The sequence below is a fragment of the Acipenser ruthenus genome, chromosome 27 (genome assembly GCF_902713425.1).
Source record: "Acipenser ruthenus chromosome 27, fAciRut3.2 maternal haplotype, whole genome shotgun sequence".
NCBI classification, from domain to species: Eukaryota; Metazoa; Chordata; class Actinopteri; order Acipenseriformes; family Acipenseridae; genus Acipenser; species Acipenser ruthenus.
The window spans coordinates 11,013,347-11,040,666 of record NC_081215.1 but is presented as its reverse complement, the minus strand read 5'-3'; positions in this window follow the sequence as shown (position 1 = coordinate 11,040,666).

Sequence of the window (27,320 nt, the reverse complement as noted above, 5' to 3'; positions counted from 1 at the left end):
AGGATTGACGACGCACAGAATCAGAAGAGCGACCAGCCACACAATCACAGGAGCCACCACACACACAATCACAAGATCGACCAGCCACACAATTTTATGAGCGACCAGCCACACAATCACATGAGCCACCAACCACACACTCACACGAGCGACCAGCCAAGCAATCAGAAGAGCGACCAGCCACCCAATCACACATGCGACCAGCCATACAATCACCAGAGCGAACCGGAACACAATCACAAGAGCGACCACCCACACAATCACACGAGCGACCGGCCACACAATCACACGAGCGATCAGCCACGCAATCACAAGAGCGACCAGCCGCACAATCACAGGAGCGACAAGCCACGCAATCACAGTAGCGACCAGCGACACAATCACACGACTGACCAGCCACGCAATTACAGGATTGACCACCCACACAATCATAAGTGCGACCAGCCAGACAATCACAGGAGCCACCACCCACACAATCACAAGATCGACCAGCCACACAATTTTATGAGCGACCAGCCACACAATCACAAGAGCGACCAGCCACACAATCACACGAGCGACCAGCCACACAATCACAAGAGCGACCAGCCACATAATCGCATGAGCCACCAGCCATACAATCAGAAGAGCGACCAACCACACAATCACATGAGCGACCAGCCACACAATCAGACAAGAGACCAGCCACACAATCACACAAGCGACCAGCCACACATTCACAATAGCGACCAGCCACACATCACACTAGCGAACAGCCACACAATCACACGAGCGACCAGCCACACAATCACACGAGCGACCAGCCACGCAATCACAAGAGCGACCAGCCGCACAATCAGACGAGCGACCAGCCACGCAATCACACAAAAGACAAGCCTCGCAATCACAGAAGCGACCAGCCCCACAATCAAAAGAGCGCCCAGCCACACAATCACAGGAGCGACCATCCATACAGTCACACAAGCGACCAGCTACACAATCACAAGAGCGATCATCCACACAATCACAAGAGCGACCAGCCACACAATCACTCAAGCGACCAGTCACCCTATCACACGAGTGACCAGCCACACAATCACAAGAGCGACCAGCCACACAATCACACGAGCGACCAGCCACTCAATCACAGGAGCGACCCACCACGAAATTACAAGAGCGACCAGCCACACAATCACACGAGCGACCAGCCACACAATCACACGAGCGACCAGCCACACAATCACAGGAGCGACCACACACACAAGCACAAGAGCGACCAGCCACAGAATCACACGAGCGACCAGACACATAAGCTACTAGCCACACAATCACACGAGCGACCAGACACACAATCACACGAGCGACTAGCAACACAATCACACAAGCGACCAGCCACACAATCACAAGAGCGACCAGCCACACAATCACACGAGCGAGAAGCAACGCAATCACACAGCGACCAGCCACACAATCACACGAGCGACTAGCCACTCAATCACAAGAGCGACCAGCCACGCAATCACATGAGCGACCACCCACAGAATCAGAAGAGCGACCAGCCACACAATCACAGGAGCGACCAGCGACACAATCACACGAGCGATCAGCCACGCAATCACAAGAGCGACCATCCGCACAATCACAGGAGCGACAAGCCACGCAATCACAGGAGCGACCAGCGACACAATCACACGACTGACCAGCCACGCAATTACAGGATTGACGACCCACAGAATCAGAAGAGCGACCAGCCACACAATCACAGGAGCCACCACACACACAATCACAAGATCGACCAGCCACACAATTTTATGAGCGACCAGCCACACAATCACATGAGCCACCAACCACACACTCACACGAGCGACCAGCCAAGCAATCAGAAGAGCGACCAGCCACCCAATCACACATGCGACCAGCCATACAATCACCAGAGCGAACCGGAACACAATCACAAGAGCGACCACCCACACAATCACACGAGCGACCGGCCACACAATCACACGAGCGATCAGCCACGCAATCACAAGAGCGACCAGCCGCACAATCACAGGAGCGACAAGCCACGCAATCACAGTAGCGACCAGCGACACAATCACACGACTGACCAGCCACGCAATTACAGGATTGACCACCCACACAATCATAAGTGCGACCAGCCAGACAATCATATGAGCGACCAGCCACGCAATCAGAAGAGCGACCAGCAACACAAACACACGTGCGACCAGCCACACAATCACACGAGAGACCAGCCACACAATCACTTGAGCGACTAGCCAGTCAATGACAGGAGCGACCCTCCACGCATTCACAAGAGCGACCAGCCACACAATCACATGACCAACAAGCTAAACAATCACAAGAGCTACCAGCCACACAATCACACTAGCGACCAGCCACACAATCACACTAGCGAACAGCCACACAATCACACGAGCGACCGGCCACACAATCACACGAGCGACCAGCCACGCAATCACAAGAGCGACCAGCCGCACAATCAGACGAGCGACCAGCCACGCAATCACACAAAAGACAAGCCTCGCAATCACAGAAGCGACCAGCCCCACAATCAAAAGAGCGCCCAGCCACACAATCACAGGAGCGACCATCCATACAGTCACACAAGCGACCAGCTACACAATCACAAGAGTGATCATCCACACAATCACAAGAGCGACCAGCCACACAATCACTCAAGCGACCAGTCACCCTATCACACGAGTGACCAGCCACACAATCACAGGAGCGACCCACCACGAAATCACAAGAGCGACCAGCCACACAATCACACCAGCGACCAGCCACACAATCACACGAGCGACCAGCCACACAATCACAGGAGCGACCATACACACAAGCACAAGAGCGACCAGCCACAGAATCACACGAGCGACCAGACACACAAGCCACTAGCCACACAATCACACGAGCGACCAGACACACAATCACACGAGCGACTAGCAACACAATCACACAAGCGACCAGCCAAACAATCACAAGAGCGACCAGCCACACAATCACACGAGCGAGAAGCAACGCAATCACACAGCGACCAGCCACACAATCACACGAGCGACTAGCCACACAATCACAAGAGGGACCAGCCACACAATCATAAGTGCGACCAGCCAGACAATCATATGAGCGACCAGCCACGCAATGACAAGAGCGACCAGCGACTCAATAACAACAGCGACCAGCTACACAATCACAAGAGCGACCAGCCACACAATCACAAGAGCGACTAGCCACACAATCACTCAAGCGACCAGCCACACAATCACACGAGCTACCAGCTACACAATCACATGAGTGAGCAACCACACATCAAGATCGACCAGCGACTCAATAACAACCGCGACCAGCCACACAATCACACGAGCGACCAGCAACACAAACACACGTGCGACCAGCCACACAATCACACGAGCGACCAGCCACTCAATCACTTGAGCGACTAGCCACACAATCACAGGAAGAGACCCACCACGTAATAACAAGAGCGACCAGAGAAACAATCACAAGAGCGACCAGACACACAATCACACAAGCGACCAGCCACACAATCACAAGAGCGACCAGCCACATAATCGCATGAGCCACCAGCCATACAATCAGAAGAGCGACCAACCACACAATCACATGTGCGACCAGTCACACAATCAGACAAGAGACCAGCCACACAATCACACGAGCGACCAGCCACACAATCACACTAGCGACCAGCAATACAAACACACTAGCGAACAGTCACACAATCACACGAGCGACTAGCAACACAATCACACAAGCGACCAGCCAAACAATCACAAGAGCGACCAGCCACACAATCACACGAGCGAGAAGCAACGCAATCACACAGCGACCAGCCACACAATCACACGAGCGACTAGCCACACAATCACAAGAGCTACCAGCCACACAATCACACTAGCGACCAGCCACACAATCACACTAGCGAACAGCCACACAATCACACGAGCGACCGGCCACACAATCACACGAGCGACCAGCCACGCAATCACAAGAGCGACCAGCCGCACAATCAGACGAGCGACCAGCCACGCAATCACACAAAAGACAAGCCTCGCAATCACAGAAGCGACCAGCCCCACAATCAAAAGAGCGCCCAGCCACACAATCACAGGAGCGACCATCCATACAGTCACACAAGCGACCAGCTACACAATCACAAGAGTGATCATCCACACAATCACAAGAGCGACCAGCCACACAATCACTCAAGCGACCAGTCACCCTATCACACGAGTGACCAGCCACACAATCACAGGAGCGACCCACCACGAAATCACAAGAGCGACCAGCCACACAATCACACCAGCGACCAGCCACACAATCACACGAGCGACCAGCCACACAATCACAGGAGCGACCATACACACAAGCACAAGAGCGACCAGCCACAGAATCACACGAGCGACCAGACACACAAGCCACTAGCCACACAATCACACGAGCGACCAGACACACAATCACACGAGCGACTAGCAACACAATCACACAAGCGACCAGCCAAACAATCACAAGAGCGACCAGCCACACAATCACACGAGCGAGAAGCAACGCAATCACACAGCGACCAGCCACACAATCACACGAGCGACTAGCCACACAATCACAAGAGGGACCAGCCACACAATCATAAGTGCGACCAGCCAGACAATCATATGAGCGACCAGCCACGCAATGACAAGAGCGACCAGCGACTCAATAACAACAGCGACCAGCTACACAATCACAAGAGCGACCAGCCACACAATCACAAGAGCGACTAGCCACACAATCACTCAAGCGACCAGCCACACAATCACACGAGCTACCAGCTACACAATCACATGAGTGAGCAACCACACATCAAGATCGACCAGCGACTCAATAACAACCGCGACCAGCCACACAATCACACGAGCGACCAGCAACACAAACACACGTGCGACCAGCCACACAATCACACGAGCGACCAGCCACTCAATCACTTGAGCGACTAGCCACACAATCACAGGAAGAGACCCACCACGTAATAACAAGAGCGACCAGAGAAACAATCACAAGAGCGACCAGACACACAATCACACAAGCGACCAGCCACACAATCACAAGAGCGACCAGCCACATAATCGCATGAGCCACCAGCCATACAATCAGAAGAGCGACCAACCACACAATCACATGTGCGACCAGTCACACAATCAGACAAGAGACCAGCCACACAATCACACGAGCGACCAGCCACACAATCACACTAGCGACCAGCAATACAAACACACTAGCGAACAGTCACACAATCACACGAGCGACCGGCCACACAATCACACGAGCGACCAGCCACGCAATCACAAGAGCGACCAGCCGCACAATCAGACGAGCAAACAGCGACGCAATCACGCAAAAGACAAGCCTCGCAATCACAGAAGCGACCAGCCCCACAATCAGACGAGCGCCCAGCCACACAATCACAGGAGCGACCATCCATACAGTCACACAAGCGACCAGCTACACAATCACAAGAGCGATCATCCACACAATCACAAGAGCGACCAGCCACACAATCACTCAAGCGACCAGCCACCCTAACACAGGAGCGACCCACCAAGAAATCACAAGAGCGACCAGCCACACAATCACACGAGCGACCAGCCACACAATCACACGAGCGACCAGCCACAAAATCACAGGAGCGACCACACACACAATCACAAGAGCAACCAGCCACAGAATCACACGAGCGACCAGACACACAAGCTACTAGCCACACAATCACACGAGCGACCAGACACACAATCACACGAGCGACTAGCAACACAATCACACAAGCGACCAGCCACACAATCACAAGAGCGACCAGCCACACAATCACACGATCGAGAAGCAACGCAATCACACAGCGACCAGCCACACAATCACACGAGCGACTAGCCACACAATCACAAGAGGGACCAGCCACACAATCCATAAGTGCGACCAGCCAGACAATCATATGAGCGACCAGCCACGCAATCACACGAGCGACCAGCGACTCAATAACAACAGCGACCAGCCACACAATCACACGAGCGACCAGCCACACAATCACACGAGCGACCAGCCACACAATCACAAGAGCGACTAGCCACACAATAACTCAAGCGACCAGCCACACAATCACACGAGCGACCAGCCACACAATCACAAGAGCTACCAGCCACACAATCACACAAGCGACCAGCCACACAATCACAAGAGCGACCAGCCACAAAATCACACCAGCGACTAGCCACACAATCACAAGAGCGACCAGCCACACAATCACAAGACCAACAAGCTACACAATCACAAGCGCGACCATCCACATAATCACAAGAGCGACCAGACACACAATCACACAAGCGACCAGCCACACAATCGCATGAGCCACCAGCCATACAATCAGACCAGTGACCAGCCACAGAATCACAAGAGAGACCAGCACGCAATCTCAACAGCGACCAGCCACACATTCACATGAGCGACCAGCCACACAATCACGAGAGCGAACAGCCACACAATCAGACGAGCGACCAGCCAGTCAATCACACGAACGACAAGCCACACAATCACACAAGAGACCAGCCACACAATCACACGAGCGACTAGCCACACAATCACAAGAGCAACCAGCCACACAATCACGCAAGCGACCAGCCACACAATCACAGGACCGACCAGCAACACAATCACACTAGCGACCAGCCACACAATCAAACTAACGAACAGCCCCAGAATCACACGAGCGACCGGCCACACAATCATACGAGCGACCAGCCACAGAATCGCATGGGCCACCAGCCACACAATCACAAGAGCGACCTGCCACACAATAACAAGAGCGACCAGCCACGCAATCACAGGAGCGACCACCCACAGAATCACAAGAGCGACCAGCCACACAATCACAAGAGCGACCAGGCACACAATCACACGAGCGAGAAGCAACACAATCACACAGCGACCAACCACACAATCACACGAGCGACTAACCACACAATCACAAGAGCGACCAGCCACACAATCACAAGACCAACAAGCTACACAATCACAAGCGCGACCATTCACACAATCACAAGAGCGACCAGACACACAATCACACAAGCGACACAATCGCATGAGCCACCAGCCATACAATCAGAAGATCGACCAACAACACAATCAAATGAGCGACCAGCCACACAATCACACAAGAGACCAGCCACACAATCACACGAGCGACCAGCCACACAATCAGATGAGCGACCAGCCACGCAATCACACAAGCGACCAGCCACACAATCACAAGAGCGACCAGCCACACAATCACAGGAGTGACCACACACAATCACAAGAGCGACCAGCCACAGAATCACATGAGCGACCAGCCTCACAATCACATGAGCCACCAACCACACACTCACACGAGTGACCAGCCAAGCAATCAGATGAGCGACCAGCCACCCAATCACACGAGCGAGAAGCAACGCAATCAAGCGACCAGAAACACAATCTAACAAGTGACCAGCCACACAATCACAAGAGCGACCAGCCACACAATCGCATGAGCCACCAACCACACACTCACACGAGCGACCAGCCAAGCAATCAGAAGAGCGACCAGCCACCCAATCACACATGCGACCAGCCATACAATCACCAGAGCGAACCGGAACACAATCACAAGAGCGACCACCCACACAATCACACGAGCGACCGGCCACACAATCACACGAGCAATCAGCCACGCAATCACAAGAGCGACCAGCCGCACAATCACAGGAGCGACAAGCCACGCAATCACAGTAGCGACCAGCGACACAATCACACGACTGACCAGCCACGCAATTACAGGATTGACCACCCACACAATCATAAGTGCGACCAGCCAGACAATCATATGAGCGACCAGCCACGCAATCAGAAGAGCGACCAGCAACACAAACACACGTGCGACCAGCCACACAATCACACGAGAGACCAGCCACACAATCACTTGAGCGACTAGCCAGTCAATGACAGGAGCGACCCTCCACGCATTCACAAGAGCGACCAGCCACACAATCACATGACCAACAAGCTAAACAATCACAAGAGCTACCAGCCACACAATCACACTAGCGACCAGCCACACAATCACACTAGCGAACAGCCACACAATCACACGAGCGACCGGCCACACAATCACACGAGCGACCAGCCACGCAATCACAAGAGCGACCAGCCGCACAATCAGACGAGCGACCAGCCACGCAATCACACAAAAGACAAGCCTCGCAATCACAGAAGCGACCAGCCCCACAATCAAAAGAGCGCCCAGCCACACAATCACAAGAGCGATCATCCACACAATCACAAGAGCGACCAGCCACACAATCACTCAAGCGACCAGTCACCCTATCAAACGAGTGACCAGCCACACAATCACAAGAGCGACCAGCCACACAATCACACGGGCGACCAGCCACTCAATCACAGGAGCGACCCACCACGAAATCACAAGAGCGACCAGCCACACAATCACACCAGCGACCAGCCACACAATCACACGAGCGACCAGCCACACAATCACAGGAGCGACCATACACACAAGCACAAGAGCGACCAGCCACAGAATCACACGAGCGACCAGACACACAAGCCACTAGCCACACAATCACACGAGCGACCAGACACACAATCACACGAGCGACTAGCAACACAATCACAAAAGCGACCAGCCAAACAATCACAAGAGCGACCAGCCACACAATCACACCAGCGAGAAGCAACGCAATCACACAGCGACCAGCCACACAATCACACGAGCGACTAGCCACACAATCACAAGAGGGACCAGCCACACAATCATAAGTGCGACCAGCCAGACAATCATATGAGCGACCAGCCACGCAATGACAAGAGCGACCAGCGACTCAATAACAACAGCGACCAGCCACACAATCACACGAGCTACCAGCTACACAATCACATGAGTGAGCAACCACACATCAAGATCGACCAGCGACTCAATAACAACCGCGACCAGCCACACAATCACACGAGCGACCAGCAACACAAACACACGTGCGACCAGCCACACAATCACACGAGCGACCAGCCACTCAATCACTTGAGCGACTAGCCACACAATCACAGGAAGCGACCCACCACGTAATAACAAGAGCGACCAGAGAAACAATCACAAGAGCGACCAGACACACAATCAGACAAGAGACCAGCCACACAATCACACGAGCGACCAGCCACACAATCACACTAGCGACCAGCAATACAAACACACTAGCGAACAGTCACACAATCACACGAGCGACCGGCCACACAATCACACGAGCGACCAGCCACGCAATCACAAGAGCGACCAGCCGCACAATCAGACGAGCAAACAGCGACGCAATCACGCAAAAGACAAGCCTCGCAATCACAGAAGCGACCAGCCCCACAATCAGACGAGCGCCCAGCCACACAATCACAGGAGCGACCATCCATACAGTCACACAAGCGACCAGCTACACAATCACAAGAGCGATCATCCACACAATCACAAGAGCGACCAGCCACACAATCACTCAAGCGACCAGCCACCCTAACACAGGAGCGACCCACCAAGAAATCACAAGAGCGACCAGCCACACAATCACACGAGCGACCAGCCACACAATCACACGAGCGACCAGCCACACAATCACAGGAGCGACCACACACACAATCACAAGAGCAACCAGCCACAGAATCACACGAGCGACCAGACACACAAGCTACTAGCCACACAATCACACGAGCGACCAGACACACAATCACACGAGCGACTAGCAACACAATCACACAAGCGACCAGCCACACAATCACAAGAGCGACCAACCACACAATCACACGAGCGAGAAGCAACGCAATCACACAGCGACCAGCCACACAATCACAAGAGCGACTAGCCACACAATCACAAGAGGGACCAGCCACACAATCCATAAGTGCGACCAGCCAGACAATCATATGAGCGACCAGCCACGCAATCACACGAGCGACCAGCGACTCAATAACAACAGCGACCAGCCACACAATCACACGAGCGACCAGCCACACAATCACACGAGCGACCAGCCACACAATCACAAGAGCGACTAGCCACACAATAACTCAAGCGACCAGCCACACAATCACACGAGCGACCAGCCACACAATCACAAGAGCTACCAGCCACACAATCACACAAGCGACCAGCCACACAATCACAAGAGCGACCAGCCACAAAATCACACCAGCGACTAGCCACACAATCACAAGAGCGACCAGCCACACAATCACAAGACCAACAAGCTACACAATCACAAGCGCGACCATCCACATAATCACAAGAGCGACCAGACACACAATCACACAAGCGACCAGCCACACAATCGCATGAGCCACCAGCCATACAATCAGACCAGTGACCAGCCACAGAATCACAAGAGAGACCAGCACGCAATCTCAACAGCGACCAGCCACACATTCACATGAGCGACCAGCCACACAATCACGAGAGCGAACAGCCACACAATCAGACGAGCGACCAGCCAGTCAATCACACGAACGACAAGCCACACAATCACACAAGAGACCAGCCACACAATCACACGAGCGACTAGCCACACAATCACAAGAGCAACCAGCCACACAATCACGCAAGCGACCAGCCACACAATCACAGGACCGACCAGCAACACAATCACACTAGCGACCAGCCACACAATCAAACTAACGAACAGCCCCAGAATCACACGAGCGACCGGCCACACAATCATACGAGCGACCAGCCACAGAATCGCATGGGCCACCAGCCACACAATCACAAGAGCGACCTGCCACACAATAACAAGAGCGACCAGCCACGCAATCACAGGAGCGACCACCCACAGAATCACAAGAGCGACCAGCCACACAATCACAAGAGCGACCAGGCACACAATCACACGAGCGAGAAGCAACACAATCACACAGCGACCAACCACACAATCACACGAGCGACTAACCACACAATCACAAGAGCGACCAGCCACACAATCACAAGACCAACAAGCTACACAATCACAAGCGCGACCATTCACACAATCACAAGAGCGACCAGACACACAATCACACAAGCGACACAATCGCATGAGCCACCAACCACACACTCACACGAGTGACCAGCCAAGCAATCAGATGAGCGACCAGCCACCCAATCACACGAGCGAGAAGCAACGCAATCAAGCGACCAGAAACACAATCTAACAAGTGACCAGCCACACAATCACAAGAGCGACCAGCCACACAATCGCATGAGCCACCAGCCATACAATCAGACCAATGACCAGCCACAGAATCACAAGAGAGACCAGCCACGCAATCTCAACAGCGACCAGCCACACATTCACATGAGCAACCAGCCACACAATCACGATAGCGAACAGCCACACAATCAGACGAGCGACAAGCCACACAATCACACAAGAGACCAGCCACACAATCACAGGAGCGACCAGCAACACAATCACACTAGCGACCAGCCACACAATCACACTAGCGAACAACCCCAGAATCACACGAGCGACCGGCCACACAATCACACGAGCGACCAAACACAGAATCGCATGGCCCACCAGCCACACAATCACAAGACCAACAAGCTACACAATCACAAGCACGACCATCCACACAATCACAAGAGCGACCAGCCACACAATCACACAAGCGACCAGCCACACAATTACAGGAGCGACCAGCTACACAATCACAAGAGCGACCAGCCACACAATCACGCAAGCGACCAGCCACCCTATCACACGAGCGACCAGCCACACAATCACAAGAGCGACCAGCCACACAATCATACGGGCGACCAGCCACTCAATCACAGGAGCGACCCACCACGAAATCACAAGAGCGACCAGCCACACAATCACACGAGCGACCAGCCACACAATCACACGAGCGACCAGCCACACAATCACAGGAGCGACCACACACACAATCACAAGAGCAACCAGCCACAGAATCACACGAGCGACCAGACACACAAGCTACTAGCCACAAAATCACACGAGCGACTAGCAACACAATCACACAAGCGACCAGCCACACAATCACAAGAGCGACCAGCCACACAATCACACGAGCGAGAAGCAACGCAATCACACAGCGACCAGCCACACAATCACACGAGCGACTAGCCACACAATCACAAGAGGGACCAGACACACAATCATAAGTGCGACCAGCCAGACAATCATATGAGCGACCAGCCACGCAATCACAAGAGCGACCACCAACTCAATAACAACGGCGACCAGCCACACAATCACACGAGCGACCAGCCACACAATCACACGAGCGACTAGCCACACAATCACTCAAGCGACCAGCCACACAATCACACGAGCGACTAGCAACACAAACACACGTGTGACCAGCCACACAATCACACGAGAGACCAGCCACACAATCACTTGAGCGACTAGATAGTCAATGACAGGAGCGACCACCACGCATTCACAAGAGCGACCAGCCACACAATCACATGACCAACAAGCTAAACAAACACAAGAGCTACCAGCCACACAATCACAAGAGCGACCAGCCACACAATCACAGGAGCGACCAGCCACACAATCGCATGAGCCACCAGCCATACAATCAGAAGATCGACCAACCACACAATCACATGAGCGACCAGCCACACAATCACACGAGCGACCAGCCACACAATCAGATGAGCGACTAGCCACGCAATCACACAAGCGACAAGCCACGCAATCACAGAAGGGACCAGCCACGCAATCACACGAGCACCAGCCACACAATCACAAGAGCGACCAGCCACACAATCACAGGAGCGACCACACACACACAATCACAAGAGCGACCAGCCACAGAATCACAATAGCAAACAGCCTCACAATCACATGAGCCACCAACCACACACTCACACGAGTGACCAGCCAAGCAATCAGAAGAGCGACCAGCCACCCAATCACACGAGCGAAGCAACGCAATCACACAAGCGACCAGCCACACAATCAAACAAGCGACCAGCCACACAATCACAAGAGCGACCAGCCACACAATCGCATGAGCCACCAGCCATACAATCAGACCAATGACCAGCCACAGAATCACAAGAGAGACCAGCCACGCAATCTCAACAGCGACCAGCCACACATTCTCACATGAGCGAACAGCCACACAATCAGACGAGCGACCAGCCACCAATCACAAGAGCGACCAGCAACACAATCACACTAGCGACCAGCCACACAATCACACTAACGAACAGCCCCAGAATCACACGAGCGACCGGCCACACAATCACACGAGCGACCAGCCACAGAATCGCATGGGCCACCAGCCACACAATCACACGAGCGACTAGCCACACAATCACAAGAGGGACCAGCCACACAATCACAAGAGCTAACAGCGACTCAATAACAACAGCGACCAGCCACACAATCACACGAGCGACCAGCCACACAATCACAAGAGCGACTAGCCACACAATCACTCAAGCGACCAGCCACACAATCACACGAGCGACCAGCAACACAAACACACGTGCGACCGCCACACAATCACACGAGAGACCAGCCACACAATCACTTGAGCGACTAGCCAGTCAATGACAGGAGCGACCCACCACGCATTCACAAGAGCGACCAGCCACACAATCACATGACCAACAAGCTAAACAATCAGAAGAGCTACCAGCCACACAATCACACAAGCGACCAGCCACACAATCACAAGAGCGACCAGCCACACAATCACAAGACCAACAAGCTACACAATCACAAGCGCGACCATCCACATAATCACAAGAGCGACCAGACACACAATCACACAAGCGACCAGCCACACAATCACACAAGAGACCAGCCACAAAATCACACGAGTGACCAGCCACACAATCAGATGAGCGACTAGCCACGCAATCACATAAGCGACAAGCCACGCAATCACAGAAGGGACCAGCCACGCAATCACACGAGCGACCAGCCACACAATCACAGGGGCGACCACACACAGAATCACAAGAGCGAGAAGCAACGCAATCACACAGCGAGCCACACAATCACACGAGCGACCAGCCACACAATCACAAGAGCGACCAGCCACACAATCACAAGACCAACAAGCCTCACAATCACAAGCGCGACCATTCACACAATCACAAGAGCGACCAGACACACAATCACACAAGCGACCAGCCACACAATCACAAGAGCGACCAGCCACACAATCGCATGAGCCACCAGTCATACAATCAGAAGATCGACCAACCACACAATCACATGAGCGACAAGCCACACAATCACACAAGAGACCAGCCACACAATCACACGAGCGACCAGCCACACTATCAGATGAGCGACCAGCCACTCAATCACACAAGCGACAAGCCACGCAATCACAGAAGGGACCAGCCACGCAATCACACGAGCACCAGCCACACAATCACAAGAGCGACCAGCCACACAATCACAGGAGCGACCACACACAGAATCACAAGAGCGACCAGCCACAGAATCACAACAGCGAACAGCCTCACAATCACATGAGCCACCAACCACACACTCACACGAGTGACCAGCCAAGCAATCAGAAGAGCAACCAGCCACACAATCAAACAAGCGACCAGCCACACAATCACAAGAGCGACCAGCCACACAATCACAGGAGTGACCACACACAATCACAAGAGCGACCAGCCACAGAATCACATGAGCGACCAGCCTCACAATCACATGAGCCACCAACCACACACTCACACGAGTGACCAGCCAAGCAATCAGAAGAGCGACCAGCCACCCAATCACACGAGCGAGAAGCAACGCAATCACACAAGCGACCAGCCACACAATCACACGAGCGACCAGCCACACAATCACACTAGCGACCAGCCACAGAATCACACGAGAGACCAGCCACGCAATCTCAACAGCGACCAGCCACACATTCACATGAGCGACCAGCCACACAATACGAGAGCGAACAGCCACACAATCAGACGAGAGACCAGCCAGTCAATCACACGAGCGACAAGCCACACAATCACACAAGAGACCAGCCACCAATCACAGGAGCGACCAGCAACACAATCACACTAGTGACCAGCCACACAATCACAGGAGCGACCACACACAGAATCACAAGAGCGACCAGCCACAGAATCACAACAGCGAACAGCCTCACAATCACATGAGCCACCAACCACACACTCACACGAGTGACCAGCCAAGCAATCAGAAGAGCAACCAGCCACACAATCAAACAAGCGACCAGCCACACAATCACAAGAGCGACCAGCCACACAATCACAGGAGTGACCACACACAATCACAAGAGCGACCAGCCACAGAATCACATGAGCGACCAGCCTCACAATCACATGAGCCACCAACCACACACTCACACGAGTGACCAGCCAAGCAATCAGAAGAGCGACCAGCCACCCAATCACACGAGCGAGAAGCAACGCAATCACACAAGCGACCAGCCACACAATCACACGAGCGACCAGCCACACAATCACACTAGCGACCAGCCACAGAATCACACGAGAGACCAGCCACGCAATCTCAACAGCGACCAGCCACACATTCACATGAGCGACCAGCCACACAATACGAGAGCGAACAGCCACACAATCAGACGAGAGACCAGCCAGTCAATCACACGAGCGACAAGCCACACAATCACACAAGAGACCAGCCACCAATCACAGGAGCGACCAGCAACACAATCACACTAGTGACCAGCCACACAATCACACTAACGAACAGCCCCAGAATCACACGAGCGACCGGCCACACAATCACACGAGCGACCAGCCACAGAATCGCATGGGCCACCAGCCACACAATCACACGAGCGACTAGCCACACAATCACAAGAGGGACCAGCCACACAATCATGAGTGCGACCAGCCAGACAATCATATGAGCGACCAGCCACGCAATCACAAGAGCTACCAGCCACACAATCAGATGAGCGAACAGCCACGCAATCACACAAGCGACAAGCCACGCAATCACAGAAGGGACCAGCCACGCAATCACACGAGCGACCAGCCACACAATCACAAGAGCAACCAGCCACACAATCACAGGAGCGACCACACACACAATCACAAGAGCGACCAGCCACAGAATCACATGAGCGACCAGCCTCACAATCACATGAGCCACCAACCACACAATCAGATGAGCGAACAGCCACGCAATCACACAAGCGACAAGCCACGCAATCACAGAAGGGACCAGCCACGCAATCACACGAGCGACCAGCCACACAATCGCATGAGCCACCAGCCATACAATCAGACCAATGACCAGCCACAGAATCACAAGAGAGACCAGCCACGCAATCTCAACAGCGACCAGCCACACATTCACATGAGCGACCAGCCACACAATCACGATAGCGAACAGTCACACAATCAGACGAGCGACAAGCCACACAATCACACAAGAGACCAGCCACACAATCACAGGAGCGACCAGCAACACAATCACTCTAGCGAACAGCCACACAATCACAGTAGCGAACAGCCCCAGAATCACACGAGCGACCAGACACACAATCACACAAGCGACCAGCCACACAATCACAGGAGCGACCATCCAAACAGTCACACAAGCGACCAGCTACACAATCACAAGAGCGATCATCCACACAATCACAAGAGCGACCAGCCACACAATCACGCAAGCGACCAGCCACCCTATCACACGAGCGACCAGCCACACAATCACAAGAGCGACCAGCCACACAATCACACGGGCGACCAGCAACTCAATCACAGGAGCGACCCACCACGAAATCACAAGAGCGACCAGCCACACAATCACACGAGCGACCAGCCACACAATCACACGAGCGACCAGCCACACAATCACAGGAGCGACCACACACACAATCACACGAGCGACTAGCAACACAATCACACAAGCGACCAGCCACACAATCACAAGAGAGACCAGCCACACAATCACACGAGCGAGAAGCAACGCAATCACACAGCGACCAGCCACACAATCACACGAGCGACTAGCCACACAATCACAAGAGGGACCAGACACACAATCATAAGTGCGACCAACCAGACAATCATATGAGCGACCAGCCACGCAATCACAAGAGCGACCAGCAACTCAATAACAACAGCGACCAGCCACACAATCACACGAGCGACCAGCCACACAATCACAAGAGCGACTAGCCACACAATCACTCAGGCGACCAGCCACACAATCACACGAGCGACCAGCCACACAATCACTTGAGCGACTAGCCAGTCAATGACAGGAACGCCCCACCACGCATTCACAAGAGCGACCAGCCACACAATCACATGACCAACAAGCTAAACAATCACAAGAGCTACCAGCCACACAATCACACAAGCGACCAGCCACACAATCACAAGAGCGACCAGCCACACAATCACACGAGTGACTAGCCACACAATCACAAGAGCGACCAACCTCACAATCACAAGACCAACAAGCTACACAATCACAAGCGCGACCATCCACACAATCACTAGAACGACCAGACACACAATCACACAAGCGACCAGCCACACAATCACAAGAGCGACCAGCCACACAATCGCATGAGCCACCAGCCATACAATCAGAAGATCGACCAACCACACAATCACATGAGCGACCAGCCACACAATCACACAAGAGACCAGCCACACAATCACACGAGCGACCAAACACAGAATCGCATGGGCCACCAGCCACACAATCACAAGACCAACAAGCTACACAATCACATGCACGACCATCCACACAATCACAAGAGCGACCAGACACACAATCACACAAGCGACCAGCCACACAATCACAGGAGCGACCATCCATACAGTCACACAAGCGACCAGCTACACAATCACAAGAGCGACCAGCCACACAATCACGCAAGCGACCAGCCACCCTATCACACGAGCGACCAGCCACACAATCACAAGAGCGACCAGCCACACAATCATACGGGCGACCAGCCACTCAATCACAGGAGCGACCCACCACGAAATCACAAGAGCGACCAGCCACACAATCACACGAGCGACCAGCCACACAATCACACGAGCGACCAGCCACACAATCACAGGAGCGACCACACACACAATCACAAGAGCAACCAGCCACAGAATCACACGAGCGACCAGACACACAAGCTACTAGCCACACAATCACACGAGCGACCAGACACAAAATCACACGAGCGACTAGCAACACAATCACAAGAGCGACCAGCCACACAATCACACGAGCGAGAAGCAACGCAATCACACAGCGACCAGCCACACAATCACACGAGCGACTAGCCACACAATCACAAGAGGGACCAGACACACAATCATAAGTGCGACCAGCCAGACAATCATATGAGCGACCAGCCACGCAATCACAAGAGCGACCACCAACTCAATAACAACGGCGACTAGCCACACAATCACTCAAGCGACCAGCCAAACAATCACACGAGCGACCAGCAACACAAACACACGTGTGACCAGCCACACAATCACACGAGAGACCAGCCACACAATCACTTGAGCGACTAGATAGTCAATGACAGGAGCGACCACCACGCATTCACAAGAGCGACCAGCCACACAATCACATGACCAACAAGCTAAACAATCACAAGAGCTACCAGCCACACAATCACAAGAGCGACCAGCCACACAATCACAAGAGCGACCAGCCACACAATCACACGAGCGACTAGCCACACAATCACAAGAGCGACCAGCCACACAATCACAAGACCAACAAGCAACACAATCACAAGCGCGACCATCCAAACAATCACAAGAGCGACCAGACACACAATCACACAAGCGACCAGCCACACAATCACAAGAGCGACCAGCCACACAATCGCATGAGCCACCAGCCATACAATCAGACCAATGACCAGCCACAGAATCACAAGAGAAACCAGCCACGCAATCTCAACAGCGACCAGCCACACATTCACATGAGCAACCAGCCACACAATCACGATAGCGAACAGCCACACAATCAGACGAGCGACAAGCCACACAATCACACAAGAGACCAGCCACACAATCACAGGAGCGACCAGCAACACAATCACACTAGCGACCAGCCACACAATCACACTTGCGAACAACCCCAGAATCACACGAGCGACCGGCCACACAATCACACGAGCGACCAAACACAGAATCGCATGGGCCACCAGCCACACAATCACAAGACCAACAAGCTACACAATCACATGCACGACCATCCACACAATCACAAGAGCGACCAGACACACAATCACACAAGCGACCAGCCACACAATCACAGGAGCGACCATCCATACAGTCACACAAGCGACCAGCTACACAATCACAAGAGCGACCAGCCACACAATCACGCAAGCGACCAGCCACCCTATCACACGAGCGACCAGCCACACAATCACAAGAGCGACCAGCCACACAATCATACGGGCGACCAGCCACTCAATCACAGGAGCGACCCACCACGAAATCACAAGAGCGACCAGCCACACAATCACACGAGCGACCAGCCACACAATCACACGAGCGACCAGCCACACAATCACAGGAGCGACCACACACACAATCACAAGAGCAACCAGCCACAGAATCACACGAGCGACCAGACACACAAGCTACTAGCCACACAATCACACGAGCGACCAGACACAAAATCACACGAGCGACTAGCAACACAATCACAAGAGCGACCAGCCACACAATCACACGAGCGAGAAGCAACGCAATCACACAGCGACCAGCCACACAATCACACGAGCGACTAGCCACACAATCACAAGAGGGACCAGACACACAATCATAAGTGCGACCAGCCAGACAATCATATGAGCGACCAGCCACGCAATCACAAGAGCGACCACCAACTCAATAACAACGGCGACCAGCCACACAATCACACGAGCGACCAGCCACACAATCACAAGAGCGACTAGCCACACAATCACTCAAGCGACCAGCCAAACAATCACACGAGCGACCAGCAACACAAACACACGTGTGACCAGCCACACAATCACACGAGAGACCAGCCACACAATCACTTGAGCGACTAGATAGTCAATGACAGGAGCGACCACCACGCATTCACAAGAGCGACCAGCCACACAATCACATGACCAACAAGCTAAACAATCACAAGAGCTACCAGCCACACAATCACAAGAGCGACCAGCCACACAATCACAAGAGCGACCAGCCACACAATCACACGAGTGACTAGCCACACAATCACAAGAGCGACCAACCACACAATCACAAGACCAACAAGCTACACAATCACAAGAACGACCAGACACACAATCACACAAGCGACCAGCCACACAATCACAAGAGCGACCAGCCACACAATCGCATGAGCCACCAGCCATACAATCAGAAGATCGACCAACCACACAATCACATGAGCGACCAGCCACACAATCACACAAGAGACCAGCCACACAATCACACGAGCGACCAGCCACACAATCAGATGAGCGACTAGCCACGCAATCACACAAGCGACAAGCCACGCAATCACAGAAGGGACCAGCCACGCAATCACACGAGCACCAGCCACACAATCACAAGAGCGACCAGCCACACAATCACAGGAGCGACCACACACACAATCACAAGAGCGACCAGCCACAGAATCAAACAAGCGACCAGCCACACAATCACAAGAGCGACCAGCCACACAATCGCATGAGCCACCAGCCATACAATCAGACCAGTTACCAGCCACAGAATCACAAGAGAGACCAGCCACGCAATCTCAACAGCGACCAGCCACACATTCACATGAGCGAACAGCCACACAATCAGACGAGCGACCAGCCAGTCAATCACACGAGCGACAAGCCACACAATCACACGAGACCAGCCACCAATCACAGGAGCGACCAGCAACACAATCACACTAGCGACCAGCCACACAATCACACTAACGAACAGCCCCAGAATCACACGAGCGACCGGCCACACAATCACACGAGCGACCAGCCACAGAATCGCATGGGCCACCAGCCACACAATCACACGAGCGACTAGCCACACAATCACAAGAGGGACCAGCCACACAATCATAAGTGCGACCAGCCAGACAATCATATGAGCGACCAGCCACGCAATCACAAGAGCTAACAGCGACTCAATAACAACAGCGACCAGCCACACAATCACACGAGCGACCAGCCACACAATCACAAGAGCGACTAGCCACACAATCACTTAAGCGACCAGCCACACAATCACACGAGCGACCAGCAACACAAACACACGTGCGACCGCCACACAATCACACGAGAGACCAGCCACACAATCACTTGAGCAACCAGCCACACAATCACAGGAGCGACCACACACACAATCACAAGAGCGACCAGCCACAGAATCACATGAGCGACCAGCCTCACAATCACATGAGCCACCAACCACACACTCACACGAGTGACCAGCCAAGCAATCAGAAGAGAGACCAGCCACCCAATCACAAGAGCGACCACCCACACAATCACAAGACCAACAAGCTACACAATCACAAGCGCGACCATCCACATAATCACAAGAGCGACCAGACACACAATCACACAAGCGACCAGCCACACAATCACACAAGAGACCAGCCACACAATCACACGAGTGACCAGCCACACAATCAGATGAGCGACTAGCCACGCAATCACATAAGCGACAAGCCACGCAATCACAGAAGGGACCAGCCACGCAATCACACGAGCGACCAGCCACACAATCACAAGAGCGACCAGCCACACAATCACAGGAGCGACCACACACAGAATCACAAGAGCGAGAAGCAACGCAATCACACAGCGACCAGCCACACAATCACACGAGCGACCAGCCAGTCAATCACACGAGCGACAAGCCACACAATCACACAAGAGACCAGCCACCAATCACAGGAGCGACCAGCAACACAATCACACTAACGAACAGACCCAGATTCACACGAGCGACCGGCCACACAATCACACGAGCGACCAGCCACAGAATCGCATGGGCCACCAGCCACACAATCACAAGAGCGACTAGCCACACAATCAATCAAGCGACCAGCCACACAATCACACGAGCGACCAGCAACACAAACACACGTGCGACCAGCCACACAATCACACGAGAGAACAGCCACAAAATCACTTGAGCGACTAGCCAGTCAATGACAGGAGCGACCCACCACGCATTCACAAGAGCGACCAGCCACACAATCACATGACCAACAAGCTAAACAATCACAAGAGCTACCAGCCACACAATCACACAAGCGACCAGCCACACAATCACAAGAGCGACCAGCCACACAATCACAAGACCAACAAGCAACACAATCACAAGCGCGACCATCCACACAATCACACAAGCGACCAGCCACACAATCACAAGAGCGACCAGCCACACAATCGCATGAGCCACCAGCCATACAATCAGAAGATCGACCAACCACACAATCATACGAGCGACCAGCCACACAATCAGATGAGCGACTAGCCACGCAATCACACAAGCGACAAGCCACGCAATCACAGAAGGGACCAGCCACGCAATCACACGAGCGACCACAGCCACACAATCACAGGAGCGACCACACACACAATCACAAGAGCGACCAGCCACAGAATCACATGAGCGACCAGCCTCACAATCACATGAGCCACCAACCACACACTCACACGAGTGACCAGCCAAGCAATCAGAAGAGCGACCAGCCACCCAATCACACGAGCGAGAAGCAACGCAATCACACAAGCGACCAGCCACACAATCAAACAAGCGACCAGCCACACAATCACAAGAGCGACCATCCACACAATCGCATGAGACACCAGCCATACAATCAGACCAGTGACCAGCCACAGAATCACAAGAGAGACCAGCCACGCAATCTCAACAGCGACCAGCCACACATTCACATGAGCGACCAGCCACACAATCAGACGAGAGACCAGCCAGTCAATCACACGAGCGACAAGCCACACAATCACACAAGAGACCAGCCACCAATCACAGGAGCGACCAGCCACACAATCACAGTAGCGAACAGCCCCAGAATCACACGAGCGACCAGACACACAATCACACAAGCGACCAGCCACACAATCACAGGAGCGACCATCCATACAGTCACACAAGCGACCAGCTACACAATCACAAGAGCGATCATCCACACAATCACAAGAGCGACCAGCCACACAATCACACGGGCGACCAGCAACTCAATCACAGGAGCGACCCACCACGAAATCACAAGAGCGACCAGCCACACAATCACACGAGCGACCAGCCACACAATCACACGAGCGACCAGCCACACAATCACAGGAGCGACCACACACACAATCACAAGAGCGACCAGCCACAGAATCACACGAGCGACCAGACACACAAGCTACTAGCCACACAATCACACGAGCGACCAGACACACAATCACACGAGCGACTAGCAACACAATCACACAAGCGACCAGCCACACAATCACAAGAGAGACCAGCCACACAATCACACGAGCGAGAAGCAACGCAATCACACAGCGACCAGCCACACAATCACACGAGCGACTAGCCACACAATCACAAGAGGGACCAGACACACAATCATAAGTGCGACCAACCAGACAATCATATGAGCGACCAGCCACGCAATCACAAGAGCGACCAGCAACTCAATAACAACAGCGACCAGCCACACAATCACACGAGCGACCAGCCACACAATCACAAGAGCGGCTAGCCACACAATCACTCAGGCGACCAGCCACACAATCACACGAGCGACCAGCAACACAAACACATGTGCGACCAGCCACACAATCACACGAGAGACCAGCCACACAATCACTTGAGCGACTAGCCAGTCAATGACAGGAACGACCCACCACGCATTCACAAGAGCGACCAGCCACACAATCACATGACCAACAAGCTAAACAATCACAAGAGCTACCAGCCACACAATCACACAAGCGACCAGCCACACAATCACAAGAGCGACCAGCCACACAATCACACGAGTGACTAGCCACACAATCACAAGAGCGACCAACCTCACAATCACAAGACCAACAAGCTACACAATCACAAGCGCGACCATCCACACAATCACTAGAACGACCAGACACACAATCACACAAGCGACCAGCCACACAATCACAAGAGCGACCAGCCACACAATCGCATGAGCCACCAGCCATACAATCAGAAGATCGACCAACCACACAATCACATGAGCGACCAGCCACACAATCACACAAGAGACCAGCCACACAATCACACGAGCGACCAGCCACACAATCAGATGAGCGACTAGCCACGCAATCACACAAGCGACAAGCCACGCAATCACAGAAGGGACCAGCCAGGCAATCACATGAGCACCAGCCACACAATCACAAGAGCGACCAGCCACACAATCACAGGAGCGACCACACACACAATCACAAGAGCGACCAGCCACAAAATCACAGGAGCGACCACACACACAATCACAAGAGCGACCAGCCACACACTCACACGAGTGACCAGCCAAGCAATCAGAAGAGCGACCAGCCACCCAATCACACGAGCGAGAAGCAACGCAATCACACAAGCGACCAGCCACACATTCAAACAAGCAACCAGCCACACAATCACAAGAGCGACCAGCCACACAATCGCATGAGCCACCAGCCATACAATCAGACCAGTTACCAGCCACAGAATCACAAGAGAGACCAGCCACGCAATCTCAACAGCGACCAGCCACACATTCACATGAGCGAACAGCCACACAATCAGAGGAGCGACCAGCCAGTCAATCACACGAGCGACAAGCCACACAATCACACAAGAGACCAGCCACCAATCACAGGAGCGACCAGCAACACAATCACACTAACGAACAGCCCCAGTATCACACGAGCGACCGGTCACACAATCACACGAGCGACCAGCCACAGAATCGCATGGGCCACCAGCCACACAATCACAAGAGCGACTAGCCACACAATCACTCAAGCGACCAGCCACACAATCACACGAGCGACCAGCAACACAAACACACGTGCGACCGCCACACAATCACACGAGAGACCAGCCACAAAATCACTTGAGCGACTAGCCAGTCAATGACAGGAGCGACCCACCACGCATTCACAAGAGCGACCATCCACACAATCACATGACCAACAAGCTAAACAATCACAAGAGCTACCAGCCACACAATCACACAAGCGACCAGCCACACAATCACAAGAGCGACCAGCCACACAATCACACGAGCGACTAGCCACACAATCACAAGAGCGACCAGCCACACAATCACAAGACCAACAAGCAACACAATCACAAGCGCGACCATCCAAACAATCACAAGAGCGACCAGACACACAATCACACAAGCGACCAGCCACACAATCACAAGAGCGACCAGCCACACAATCGCATGAGCCACCAGCCATACAATCAGACCAATGACCAGCCACAGAATCACAAGAGAAACCAGCCACGCAATCTCAACAGCGACCAGCCACACATTCACATGAGCAACCGCCACACAATCACGATAGCGAACAGCCACACAATCAGACGAGCGACAAGCCACACAATCACACAAGAGACCAGCCACACAATCACAGGAGCGACCAGCAACACAATCACACTAGCGACCAGCCACACAATCACACTTGCGAACAACCCCAGAATCACACGAGCGACCGGCCACACAATCACACGAGCGACCAAACACAGAATCGCATGGGCCACCAGCCACACAATCACATGCACGACCATCCACACAATCACAAGAGCGACCAGACACACAATCACACAAGCGACCAGCCACACAATCACAGGAGCGACCATCCATACAGTCACACAAGCGACCAGCTACACAATCACAAGAGCGACCAGCCACACAATCACGCAAGCGACCAGCCACCCTATCACACGAGCGACCAGCCACACAATCACAAGAGCGACCAGCCACACAATCATACGGGCGACCAGCCACTCAATCACAGGAGCGACCCACCACGAAATCACAAGAGCGACCAGCCACACAATCACACGAGCGACCAGCCACACAATCACACGAGCGACCAGCCACACAATCACAGGAGCGACCACACACACAATCACAAGAGCAACCAGCCACAGAATCACACGAGCGACCAGACACACAAGCTACTAGCCACACAATCACACGAGCGACCAGACACAAAATCACACGAGCGACTAGCAACACAATCACAAGAGCGACCAGCCACACAATCACACGAGCGAGAAGCAACGCAATCACACAGCGACCAGCCACACAATCACACGAGCGACTAGCCACACAATCACAAGAGGGACCAGACACACAATCATAAGTGCGACCAGCCAGACAATCATATGAGCGACCAGCCACGCAATCACAAGAGCGACCACCAACTCAATAACAACGGCGACCAGCCACACAATCACACGAGCGACCAGCCACACAATCACAAGAGCGACTAGCCACACAATCACTCAAGCGACCAGCCAAACAATCACACGAGCGACCAGCAACACAAACACACGTGTGACCAGCCACACAATCACACGAGAGACCAGCCACACAATCACTTGAGCGACTAGATATTCAATGACAGGAGCGACCACCACGCATTCACAAGAGCGACCAGCCACACAATCACATGACCAACAAGCTAAACAATCACAAGAGCTACCAGCCACACAATCACAAGAGCGACCAGCCACACAATCACAAGAGCGACCAGCCACACAATCACACGAGTGACTAGCCACACAATCACAAGAGCGACCAACCACACAATCACAAGACCAACAAGCTACACAATCACAAGAACGACCAGACACACAATCACACAAGCGACCAGCCACACAATCACAAGAGCGACCAGCCACACAATCGCATGAGCCACCAGCCATACAATCAGAAGATCGACCAACCACACAATCACATGAGCGACCAGCCACACAATCACACAAGAGACCAGCCACACAATCACACGAGCGACCAGCCACACAATCAGATGAGCGACTAGCCACGCAATCACACAAGCGACAAGCCACGCAATCACAGAAGGGACCAGCCACGCAATCACACGAGCACCAGCCACACAATCACAAGAGCGACCAGCCACACAATCACAGGAGCGACCACACACACAATCACAAGAGCGACCAGCCACAGAATCAAACAAGCGACCAGCCACACAATCACAAGAGCGACCAGCCACACAATCGCATGAGCCACCAGCCATACAATCAGACC